The sequence below is a fragment of the Lolium perenne genome, chromosome 2 (assembly GCF_019359855.2).
Source record: "Lolium perenne isolate Kyuss_39 chromosome 2, Kyuss_2.0, whole genome shotgun sequence".
In the NCBI taxonomy this organism is placed as follows: domain Eukaryota; kingdom Viridiplantae; phylum Streptophyta; class Magnoliopsida; order Poales; family Poaceae; genus Lolium; species Lolium perenne.
In genome coordinates, this window is record NC_067245.2 from 66,154,917 (window position 1) to 66,168,970 (window position 14,054).

The window sequence follows — 14,054 nt, forward strand, 5'->3', positions numbered from 1 at the left end:
TTAGATCTTCCCGAGATTCGGCAGTGCTTGAGCTTCCACTATAACCACCGACTGAACAGCAAACGTGGGGACGGAGCATATGCGACACGAATTTGTCAGGCTGGCAGCATGGCGGGAACCATCCCGGAAATGTATCAGAAGTTCAGTTTTATTGTCCAGTGAACTGAATGAAGTTCAGTCTGAGGCGCCCGCCCTAGTGCTGCAGGAATTTGACCGCAAACCCCAGCCATGCGCTACTACTACTGACAGAAATTGGAATCATCAATGACTTCAGTAGAGTACAATACGGTTTAGTATCAATCGGAGAAGACGACTGCGCTAGCTGCAAGCCGCTGTCGCCTGTCGCTGTACCGTCCGTCCACGATTATTCTCGCATGTACCTGGAGCAAGCAAAGGCTGAAACTTTCCCGTATTATTCATTGAGCTTTTGACACTCACACTTTTGTCTGCTTCAGCTTTCCCTTGCATCTCCTTCCTTCCGGTACGTGCGAACAGTGCAAGGTATACACGCGCTCTTAAGCAAGCATAATGACCACCTGGAAAGACTACCGCGCTGAGTAGCTACAGGCTTACCCCTAGATAGATAGCCGTTTAGAGACCTCGGTGGCTACCGCTTGGTGCGTGCCGGGCTCGTTCCCATGTGTGCGGAATGGAACCCATGGTTAGTTTGGTTCGGCTGGCTCATCGCTCGTCTATGACCAAATGATGATGCTGCTCTGATCATAAGTCCTGAATCCTGATAGAGGAAAGGCCCGGTTAGCTACTCGTCTGTTTCTACGCTCTTGTCAATGTCCGCCTACGTCGCCGTCGCTGCACACGTCTGCGAGGTGCGCGCGAGTGCATACAAGGCCAGGAGCAGGAGAGCACGGGCGGATCGCGATCGTTTCGTCCGCTCTCCCGCTCGCTCGTGCGGATGCAGTATTCACGCTGAATTGATTAAGTTTTCGTAGTCCACAGCCTAACCATGGCTTTGTTGGCTTGTGCCATGAAGGCGGCAGTTTTGGTCCATACCTGCTAACGCTATTTTACTATCGTTAAGCTTGAGCGAGCGACGGCTACGTGGTCACCTGAAGCGGTAGAACGGCTGCGCAGGCGAACACGAGTTGGGAATCGCGCCGACAGTCTTGTAGCTCGATCGGGGCCTCGGAGCTCAGGGAGAGATTCTTCAGGCTCTGCCCACCTTGTACGCTTCATGGATCCATGCTGTGCTCTGCAACTGCAAGACTGCTCCATATGGCCATATGGGAGCCTCCTACAGCCTAGGATGCGCTGCCGACCTCTTGACATTCACATTCATTCATTCGGTCCAGAAACAATCATCACGGCGATCGACATGGAAACACGTGGCTGGACTGGTTATGCATCGTCGTCGACATGCATAGTGGGGACAGGAACACGCCGTAAAATGTTCGAGCTATGCTCGTTTTGGACTTGTTTACTTCTATATTTATGGGAATCGGAGGGTTATCCCGAATCTCCAAACATCCCTAATACCATGTTTACTTTTTTTAGGTTTTGACGGGATGATTTCGAGATATCCCCGCAAATCTTCAAATTTTTGCCTATATTAAATGCTCTCTATCATACTAGTGTACTTTTAAAGAAGAGTATTTGAGTGGATCGAAAAGGATTGGTCCCCTACCACTCTAAACTTTTTGGAGACGAAAATACGAGAGAAGTAAATATGCCCTTAGATAGACGGGAAGGATTTGCGCATGCAAGTATATTCTACACTCCATCCGTCTATTAAAAGGTGTCTCAACTTTATCAAACTTTGGATGTATCTTGACTTATTTTTATATCTAGATACATCCAAATTTATCTAAAGTTAAGAAAGGGAGTACTAGCATTTCTACTAAATTTTCCTGATAGCATACACAGGCTTTTAGCAGGAACTTCGAGCTTTGTCTGAACAAAGGGGCTTTTCAGTGACACCGATCAAAACTGCGTGAGATGGCGAACGTGCTGTTAGAAATTTGGGGAGCCGAGCTGGTCGGCGCGGAAGCCGTCGCCGCACACCCCGCGCGCCCGGATTTTACTAACTGGGCCGCATCCCAACATCAGGTAAGGCGGTTTTTCTTTTTCGTTTCTTTTTTTTCTGTTGTTTGTTTTCTTTTTTAAAAGAATCTTTTTTAAAAATCTGAACATTTGTAAAATTTAAAAAAAAAATCAAATTAAAAATAAATCCCTTTTTAAAAATCTGAACATTTTCAGATTTGAACATTTTTTAATTTGAACAAAAATGTATTTTTTTTCTATGAACAATTTCCGAATTTGAACATTTTTGAATTTGAACAAAATTTATATTTGAACAATTTTCGAATCTGAACGATTTTCATATTAGAACAATTTTCAAATTTGAACAAATTTCGAGTATGAACGATTTTCATATTTGAACAATTTTTGAATTTAAACAGTTTTCATATTTGAACAGTTTTCAAATTTTAGTAATTCTCAAATTTGACGTTTTTCGAATTTAAACATTTTTCGAATATAGACTTTTCTAATTTGAACAAAAGAAAGAATAAACAGAAAGAAAAGAAAATAAAACAGAAAACGGAAAAAGAAAAAAAGAAAAAAAAAAGAGAAAAGGAAAGCGAAAAACGTTAAATGGGCCAGGCCCAATACCCGACCAGGGTGTGCGGCAACCCGCATCGGCACCGACCTGGTCGGTGTATAGGACTGGCCGAAATTTGTGTTTGATGACCAAAACGAGATGTAATCTCGTAGCGATGCGGATGGACGTTGGCCTGTGGCAACTTGGGCTTTAGCCTCAGACCCAGGCCGAAATTTCTTTGTTCCTTGTGAATAGCATTTGAGCTAGGCTATGCCCCACGCTTGGATCCGCCCAATACGTGGTATCACGGTTTCGTAACTAACATATTTGTTCTGATTTTGAGTAGAACATCTTTATATTTCCTACAAAAGGGAACCAAGTTTTGTCCAATTTATTTTATTGAAACGTATTACCAACCAAACCTAGTACATTTTTGCTCAAAGCATAAGATCTAGAATTTTTTTGGTTACCTGCCCAAATAGTGTGACCTCAAAATTTAGGTGTAGTTTCAAATTCTGCCAAGTTTTAAATTATTCAGGACGTTTGGACATCCCAGTGACAAACAAAATAATTCCACTTCCACACAACAAAAACTGGGACCTATGTAAAGTATATTTAACTGAATCATATTTCTATCCCAAATCTACATTATACTAAATCAATCAAATCTTAGAAAAATAGGTCATGAGAAAGGAGAACCAAATTCAATATTTTTGGACACGGGTTTTCTGCTCCGAGCTCATATCTCCCACTTTTCAATAAAAAATCAAAAAAATAGCAGAGAAAATCTAAAAATCTAAAAAAAAGTTATACAATGAACATGAACATGTTTTCTAATAATATGCTAAAATTCTACGACAAAAGATACATGTAGTGGTTTGTGCACAAAAAAAAAAGACAAATCTGAGTGTGAGGAGGAGAAAGATGGGGGCACGGGAACCATAATGCTCTGAGTACACCGGCTTTATGGTTTTTTCCATGCAAATATAAACAAAGGAGAGGCGCCAGGTAAAGGAGACACCCACCGCGATGAGAAAACCTAAAAATCTAGGTGTGCAATATTCACTTGCATTGAGAGGTTGAAGGGCTTTTTGAGACCTAAACCAACCATTCAAAGAAGGGATCCTAAGAGTATCTCCAGTCCCCCCCCGCCCAAAGCCCCCAAACGGCTATCTACCACGTCGCCATACCTAACTTCAGCGGTTAATACTAATACACACTTGACTTAACCAGAATTCTTGCTAGATCAAGTGCCTAAAACTCAGTTTGAGGTGTTTTTGCTCTAAGCTATGAACTTTGCCATACCATAATTTGGTTCAACCTCTGTCACTGCATTTCACTGTGTAGATACAATTGTATGTACTCCCTCCATCTAAAAATATGTGTCTCAACTTTATCTAGATACGGATATATGTTTAACAAAAATGCATCGAGATACATCCGTATTTAGATACAAATAAGATACATATTTTTAGACGGAGGTGGTAGATAAAGTTTAGTTTTTGAACCGAGGTTGTATTAAAAAAATTCCAGCTTTTTTTTAGAAACTCCACCCTTTATTATTCAAATAATAATGTTTACATCAACACCTTCAGGTGGGCTTTGAAACCAAACATGTCTACCATCTACCTAAACTATCACACAGAGCACCTCTAGCTAAGGTATGAGCATCCCCGTTCGACCGATGGTTCTCATGAGCAAAATCAAAGGACTGAAACCCGAAGATTGCCGCTCTTATTTTTTTCACAACCTGGCCATAAGCTCCAAGGACATCTCCCTTTTGGATACTTCGATTAGCACAGTCACTCGCCAACCTGACCCGCTGCATATTCAGGTCACTCGCCAAAGCTATCCCTTCCCTGCATGTTGTGGCTTCCATCGCCTCAGGATCCGACATCCCCTGGAATACCATTGCAGAGGCGCCGAGGAATATTCCTTTATCATCGCGTGCAACTGCTACAGCTGCGAGTCCTCCATTCTTTGAGATAGCCGCGTCAACATTTAATTTCATGACTCCCGCCGGTGGCGGATACCAGCGTGGTACCGGCTGCACCACTATTGTCTTCTTCTGCTGCACCGAAGTTTTAACCAGTGACAGATCATACGTAAACTTGTTAATGAAGCTGAAGGTAGATAGAGGGCTCTGAAACACCTCCTCATGTAGAGCCTTTCTCCTCGCATGCCAAACAACCCACAAAGTGACCACTGTGAGCGTAAGTTCATCATGCGATAAAGCATTGATCACAACCCATAGCCAACTTCGAGCATCTGGTTCCTGAATCTTGACGGATCTTGACGAGCGCCTCAACCAATGTTTCAGGTAGCAAAGCCCAGACACTCCTCGCCATATTGCACTCCATTAGTGCATGTCTCCATGAGTTTGGCGCCCCGCAAAGCGCACGAGAACTCTGTGTGGCCATATTCCTATGATGCAACACATCTGTTGATACGTCCCAAACGTATCTATAATTTTTTACGTTCCATGCTACTTTTATGATGATACTCACATGTTTTATACATATTATATGTCATTATTATGCATTTTCCGGCACTAACCTATTGACGAGATGCCGAAGAGCCAGTTGCTGTTTTCTGCTGTTTTTGGTTTCAGAAATCCTAGTAAGGAAATATTCTCGGAATTGGACGAAATCAACGCCCAGGGTCCTATTTTTTCCACGAAGCTTCCAGAAGACCGGAGGAGATAGGAAGTGGGGCCACGAGGTGGCCACACAACAGGGCGGCGCGGCCCAAGCCCTGGCCGCGCCGGCCTAGCGTGTGGGCCCCTCGTGTGGCCCCCTGACCTGCCCTTCCGCCTACATATAGTCTTCGTCGCGAAACCCCCAGTACCGAGAGCCACGATACGGAAAACCTTACAGAGACGCCGCCGCCGCCAATCCCATCTCGGGGGATTCAGAAGATCGCCTCCGGCATCCTGCCGGAGAGGGGAATCATCTCCCGGAGGTCTCTTCATCGCCATGATCGCCTCCGGATCGATGTGTGAGTAGTCCACCCCTGTACTATGGGTCCATAGCAGTAGCTAGATGGTCGTCTTCTCCTCATTGTGCTATCATGTTAGATCTTGTGAGCTGCCTATCATGATCAAGATCATCTATTTGTAATGCTACATGTTGTGTTTGTTGGGATCCGATGAATATTGAATACTATGTCAAGTTGATTATCAATCTATCATATATGTTATTTATGTTCTTGCATGCTCTCCGTTGCTAGTAGAGGCTCTGGCCAAGTTGATACTTGTGACTCCAAGAGGGAGTATTTATGCTCGATAGTGGGTTCATGCCTCCATTAAATCTGGGACAGTGACAGAAAGTTCTAAGGTTGTGGATGTGTTGTTGCCACTAGGGATAAAACATCGATGCTTTGTCTAAGGATATTTGTGTTGATTACATTACGCACCATACTTAATGCAATTGTCTGTTGTTTACAACTTAATACCGGAAGGGGTTCGGATGATAGCCTGAAAGTGGACTTTTTAGACTGATGACCCACAAGTATAGGGGGTGTATCGTAGTATCTTCGATAAGTAAGAATGTCGATCCCAACGAGGAGCAGAAGGTGTTGACAAGCAGTTTCGATGAAGGATTCACTGTAAATGCTCACAGACAAGTATTCAGGGGGTTTTGATGTAACATTTGAATACTCTCTCCATCATGAGGCCAAAAATTATATATGCGATTCCGATCCTTGTGAATTTCACTTGGAGAATAGAACTTAGAATAAAACCGGGGCACAATATCATTCCATTCAAGAGAATCCCCATTATCCAGTAATTTATACCAATGCGCCGCCTTACCAGACAGCGATATAGAGAATAGTTTCTTCCTCACTTCATCCATAGCAATACCTGCACACTTGAATAAACCGCATAATTCATGCAAGAACAATAAATGATCTCCAGGGTGGACAGTTCCATCCCCTTCATAGCGGTTATCCATAACACGTTCAATAATTTTCATAGGTATTTTATATGGTATCACTTCCTCACCTGGCGCCTCATCCACTACCGTTGCAGTAGTAGTAGATTTCCCAAATAGAAATTGAAGAGAAGATCTCTCCATAATGACTTATAGCAAGAAAGTAAATAAAATCAGCACAGACAGTAAAGGTTTTCCTTACCAATTCCGCTTACCAATAGCGCTTCACTCCCCGGCAACGGCGCCAGAAAATAGTCTTGATGACCCACAAGTATAGGGGGTGTATCGTAGTATCTTCGATAAGTAAGAATGTCGATCCCAACGAGGAGCAGAAGGTGTTGACAAGCAGTTTCGATGAAGGATTCACTGTAAATGCTCACAGACAAGTATTCAGGGGGTTTTGATGTAACAGTTGAATAAAGTACGAGTAAGTAAAGTGCGAGAGTAACAATTGCAGCGAGTGGCCCAATCCTTTTTAGCACAAAGGACAAGCCGGTTTGTTTACTTATAATGACCAAACGTTCTCGAGGACACACGGGATTTTAGTCTAGTGCTTTCGCTACATACGGCTAAATAATCTTCATTGTTATGATAAGTGTTGTGTGGGTGAACCTATGCTAATGTACCGCCCTTCCTAGGACTAATACATACTTGTGATTATAACCCTTGCAAGCATCCGCAACTACAAGAAAGTAATTAAGAATAAATCTAACCACAGCCTTAAACTCTGAGATCCTGCGATCCCTCCAGCATCGATATACCAACGGGGGTTTAGGTTTCTGTCGCTCCGGCAACCCCGCAATTGGCAAACGAATACAAGATGCACTCCCCTAGGCCCATAAATGGTGAAGTGTCATGTAGTCGACGTTCACATGACACCACTAGAAGAATAACACCACAACTTAAATATCATACCATTGAATATTACTCAACCATAGTTCACTACTAACATTTAGACTTCACCCATGTCCTCAAGAACTAAACGAACTACTCACGAGACATCATATGGAACATGATCAGAGGTGATATGATGATGAATAACAATCTGAACATAAACTTGGTTCAATGGTTTCACTCAATAGCATCAACAACAAGTAGAAATAGATACCGGGAGAGTTTCCCCTATCAAACAATCAAGATCAAACCCAAATTGCTACGGCGGTGACGAGGTGCTGCGGTGGAGACGGCGGTGATGATGGTGGAGATGATGATGATGGTGATGGAGATGATGTCCAGCTCGATGACGGTGACGATGGCATCGATTTCCCCCTCCGGGAGGGAATTTCCCCGGCGGATTCCTGCCCGTCGGAGAGCTCTTTTCTCTCTGGTGTTCTCCGCCCCGCAGAGGCGGCTGTAACTCTTCGTGAGGAACCCTCTGTGGCTTAGGTCTTCGGGACGAAGGGTTTCGCGAAGAAAAGGAGGCGAAAGGGGCTGTGGGGCCCCCACACCACATGGTGGCGCGGCCAGGCCATGGGCCGCGCCGGCCTGTGGTCTGGCCCCACCTTGGGCCCTCTCAGCTCCTCCTTCTGGCTCCCTTCGTCATCTTGAAAAATAGGATTTTTGGTATAATTTCCTTCCACAGTTGATCTTCCGGAATATTGCGTTCTGACGATGCTTTTTCCAGCAGAATCCTGGCTCCGGTGTTTGATCCTCCAATAATGATGAAACATGCAAAATAGATGAAATAACATAAGCATTGTATCCAAATATGAAATATATCAATGAATAACAGCAAATTATGATATAAAATAGTGATGCAAATTGGACGTATCAACTCCCCCCAAGCTTAGACTTCGCTTGTCCCCAAGCGAAACTGAACTCGATGAAACAGGACCACATGTTTATGGAGTGAAGAGTCGATAAATAAAATACGGACAAGAAGCATCATATTCATTCACACAAGACATTCTAGTAAACAACTTCCTCATATAATTCAACTTGAAACAAGTATAAGGTAATCACAAATAAAGGTGCATAAGAAATCATAGTTGGTGATGGCAAACTTCGTTCTTGGTCAGAGAACAATTAATAGATTATACTTATCTCATTGAGCAGCGCTCTCATGTTAAAGTTTATAAGGCACAACTTGCATACTCAATCTTAATGGTCTCCTCATGATCATTGATACTTGCAAAGCTATATTCATTCAGATAAAACTTGTACTAAACAAGGAAAAGTAAAGACATGATGAAGCAAATCACAATATAATGGTTTGATCACAACAACTCAAATGCTTGCTTGAGATGGAGGGAAATAGGTTTACTGACTCAACATAAAGTAAAAGACAGGCCCTTCGCAGAGGGAAGCAGTGATTAAATCATGTGCTAGAGCTTTTTCAGTTTTGAAATCATATAGAGATAATAAAAGTAACATTTTGAGAGGTGTTTGTTGTTGTCAACGACTGGTAGCGGGTACTCTAACCCCCTTGCCAGACAACCTTCAAAGAGCGGCTCCCATTTTATTTTTATTTTGTGCGGCACTCCTTCCAACCTTTCTTTCACAAACCATGGCTAACCGAATCCTCGGGTGCCTGCCAACAATCTCATACCATGAAGGAGTGCCTTTTTATTTTAGTTTTATTATGATGATGACACTCCCCCCAACCTTTGCTTACACAAGCCATGGCTAACCGAATCCTTCGGGTGCCGTCCATCAATCACATACCATGGAGGAGTGTCTATTTAGTTTAATTAATTTGGGACTGGGAATCCCATTGCCAGCTCTTTTTGCAAAATTATTGGATAAGCGGATGGAGCCACTAGTCCATTGGTGAAAGTTGCCCAACAAGATTGAAAGATAAAACACCACATACTTCCTCATGAGCTATAAAACATTGACACAAATAAGAGATACTAAGTTTTGAATTGTTTAAAGGTAGCACATGAAGTATTTACTTGGAATGGCAGAAATTACCATGTAGTAGGTAGATATGGTGGACACAAATGGCATAGGTTTGGGTTAAGTTTGGATGCACGAGAAGTATTCCCTCTCAGTACAAGTTTTTGGCTAGCAAGGTTAATTAGCAAGCATAAGAGTTGAGGGAAACAAACAAATATACATGTGATAGAAACAATCATGCATCTTCCTTGTAAGCACAAACAATTTTAACTTCAGAATAATAAGCTATGAGCTAACAAGAAAGAAAGACGATGAAACATCTACATGTATTTCTCTTTTCTACTTAAACCTCAAAGTGTTGTTGCTATTGACCAATGCTAAGTTTGCCAAAACCAAATAGATTTATTGAATGCTCCCAAAGTGATACCAATACTAACAACAAGGTAAATCATATAATAGAGATTGCAAACTAAAATAAGATGTGCAATATGTAAATGATAAGACTTCTCATTAATATTCCATAACGACAACTCACACCAAGGGATACATAGATAACCAACTAAAGGAGAGATACTTCCAAACTACAACCCATCTTATATGATAACTTCCCTACTCATGATATGACACTACTTGACAATAAAAGTAAAAGGTAGTGATGATGTGATACCGCGACACTCCCCCAAGCTTGGAACAAACCAAGGGGATGCCAATACCGATGATGAATTACTCCTTTGGAGATGATGGTGATGAACTCCTCCCGCGCTTCTTACAGATCTCCTTCAGCTTCAGTTTCTCAGCTTGGCAATTATTCAATAAGAATCGTAGAGATTCATTGTTATCTGAAGTTGGCGATGATGACCTTGTGATGTGAATCGAGTGGTGTTCCAGCATTCTTCGGAGACGGCAATTCTCCTCCTGGAGTATCTCCACTTCTCTTCTTAGAGCCCGATATTGATCACAAAACTCATCGGTAGTCCGTAGAACTTCTTCCAACACAGGGAAGGAGTCGAGGCTAAGAGCGGGTGGTAAAGGTCCCTGCAAGTTATGAGAAAAAGAACGTCGAGTGTCAACAGATCCCACCAAGATTTGCTTGCTCCCAACGGCTTGCTGCTCTTGTCTTGATGGCACCCTCTTCACTTCTTCCTCCGGAAGCCCCTTGCCCTTGTTGTTGGAGGCCATGGTGCTTCTAGACCGAAAACAGATCCTGGCAGAAACAGCTCGAAACAAAACACGTCGAGAAAACGATATACGGACCTCCAGGGGTCCGGGGGATTATATAGCAAAAATTTTCACGACAAACGGAAAGTACCAGATCGAACCAGAGTCGGAAAGGGGCGACGAGGCGGCCAGACCATAGGGCGGCGCGGGCCCAGGCCAGGCCGCGCCGGCCTATATATGGTGGCACGCCCTCGTGCGTCTTTTCCACTCCGTTTCGAACTCGTAATTTTTCATATTTTCCAAAAACAGCAAAAATATTGTTCGGAAAGTAAATTGCGAACTTTTCATTACCAGTACTGTTACCTATTCAAAGTCGAGTTCTGGCGGACTGTCAATTTGTCCTTTAATGAAAGCCTCCGGTGTTTCCACTTGAATAATATCAACATCAACATTATAAGAATCACCTGAGATATAATGCTTGAGTCTTTGTCCATTCACCACTTGCGTGGCATTGCCTTGGAGAGAGCTAATTTTGATTGCTCCTGAACGATACACCTCCTCAACAACATATGGTCCTTCCCATTTCGAGAGTAATTTCCCTGCAAAGAGTCTGAGACGAGACCGATACAATAGGACTTTATCCCCAATATTAAATTCTCTTTTGATGATCCTCCTATCATGCCATTTTTTAACTTTCTCTTTAAAGAGTTTAGCATTTTCATAAGCTTCACTTCTCCATTCATCTAGAGAACTTAATTGCAACAACCTCTTATCACCAGCTAGTTTAGGATCTTTATTTAATTCTCTAACAGCCCAATAAGCTTTGTGCTCTAGTTCTAAAGGTAAATGACAAGCTTTTCCGTAAACCATTTTATAAGGTGACATTCCCATGGGATTTTTATAAGCAGTTCTATAAGCCCATAGTGCATCCTTCAATTTACTAGCCCAATTCTTTCTGGTTTTATTAACGGTCTTTCCCAAAATAGATTTAATCTCTCTATTTGATAATTCTACTTGACCACTAGTTTGAGGATGATAAGCGGAAGCAATTCTATGATTAATACCATACCTAGCAAGAGTTTTTCTAAAACCTCCATGAATAAAATGAGAACCTCCATCAGTCATAATATATCTAGGCACTCCAAATCTAGGAAAAATAATGTCTAAAAGCATTCTTAAAGAGGTCTCACCATCAGCACTTTTTGTAGGTATGGCTTCCACCCATTTAGTAACATAATCAACAGCAACAAGTATATGAGTGTTACCTTCTGAAGACGGAAAAGGTCCCATGAAGTCAAATCCCCAACAATCAAATGGTTCAATAACAAGAGTATAATTCATAGGCATTTCATTACGTCTGGAGATATTACCAACCCTTTGGCATTCATCACAAGATAAAATAAACTTTCTCGCATCCTTGAAGAGAGTTGGCCAATAAAAAACTGATTGTAGAACCTTTTGCGCGGTTCTTTCTCCGGCGTGATGTCCTCCATAAGCACTACCATGACATTTACTCAATATCTCTTGTTGTTCATATTCAGGAACACACCTTCGCAGAATCCCATCCACTCCTTCTTTATATAAGTGTGGGTCATCCCAGAAATAATGCCTCAAGTCATAAAAGAATTTCCTCCTTTGCTGAGCTGAAAAGGTTGGAGGCAAGTACTTGGAAACAATAAAGTTAGCATAATCAGCATACCAAGGACTGTCTCGCGAGCTCACCTTTATTACAGCCAATTGTTCATTTGGAAAACTATCATTAACAGGAACAGGATCATAAGCAATATTTTCTAATCTAGACAAATTATCAGCAACATGATTATCAGCACCTTTCCTATCTACAATATGTAAATCAAATTCTTGCAAAAGAAGTACCCATCTAATAAGCCTCGGCTTAGCATCTTTCTTTGTCATAAGGTATCTAATTGCAGCATGATCAGTATGAATCGTAACTTTTGAATCAACAATATAGGATCTAAATTTATCACAAGCAAAGACTACAGCTAATAATTCTTTTTCAGTTGTAGCATAATTTCTTTGAGCAGCATCAAGAGTTTTACTAGCATAATGAATAACATTCAGTTTTTTATCTACTCGCTGTCCAAGAACAACGCCTACAGCAAAATCACTGGCATCACACATAATTTCAAAAGGTAAATTCCAATCAGGAGGTTCAACTACAGGAGCAGTTGTTAAGGCTTTCTTTAGAGTTTCAAAAGCTTCCTTACAATCATCATCAAAAACAAAAGGTACGTCTTTTTGAAGAAGATTAGTAAGAGGCTTTGAAATCTTGGAGAAATCTTTAATAAATCTCCTATAAAACCCAGCATGACCAAGAACACTATGAATACCTTTAACATCCCTCGGATAGGGCATCTTCTCAATTGCTTCAACTTTAGCTCTATCAACTTCAATACCTCTCTCAGAAATTTTATGTCCCAATACAATTCCTTCATTAACCATAAAGTGGCATTTCTCCCAATTAAGAACAAGGTTAGTTTCTTCACATCTCTGCAAAACTTTATCAAGGTTTCGCAAGCAACTATCAAAAGAATTCCCGTAGACGGAAAAATCATCCATGAATACTTCCACAATACTCTCACAAAAGCCATGAAAAATAGCAGACATGCATCTTTGAAAAGTAGCAGGAGCATTACATAAACCAAAAGGCATACGCCTATAAGCATAAGTTCCATAGGGACAAGTAAAAGTGGTTTTCTCTTGATCTTTAGCTTTAACAGCAATTTGTGAAAACCCAGAATAACCATCAAGAAAGCAAAAATGAGTATTTTTAGACAATCTTTCTAACATTTGATCAATAAATGGTAAAGGGTAATGATCTTTCTTAGTAACTTTATTAACTTTTCGAAAATCAATGCACATTCTATACCCTACAACTACTCTTTGAGGAACGAGCTCATCATTATCATTAGGCACAACAGTCATTCCTCCTTTCTTGGGAACGCAATGCACAGGACTAACCCATCTACTATCAGCAATAGGATATATAATACCAGCTTCAAGAAGTTTTAATACCTCATTCCTTACCACCTCCTTCATCTTCGGAATTAGACGACGCTGATGTTCAACAACAGGCTTTGCATCATCTTCCATATTAATAGCATGTTGGCAAATAGAAGGAGAAATCCCCTTCAAATCATCAAGAGTGTAGCCAATAGCTCCTCGGTGTTTCTTCAATATTTCCAATAACCTTTCTTCCTCAATCTCTGAAAGCTTAGAACTAATAATAACAGGATATATTTTCTTATCATCAATATGAGCATATTTAAGATTATCAGGCAAAGGCTTTAATTCAAAAACAGGATCTTCCTTTGGTGGCGGTGTTGTACCTAGATCTTCCACCGGTAAATCATGCTTAAGAATAGGTTGGCGAAGAAAAATTTCCTCAAGCTCATCTCTTTCTTTCCTAAAAACTTCACTCTCGCTATCCTCCAAATGTTGCTGCAAAGGATTATTACGAACAAGAACAATAGATGCACACTGCTCCATTTTAAAATCATCACTAGGCAAATCAGCTTTATAAGGAGTTTCGGTAAATTTAGAGAAGT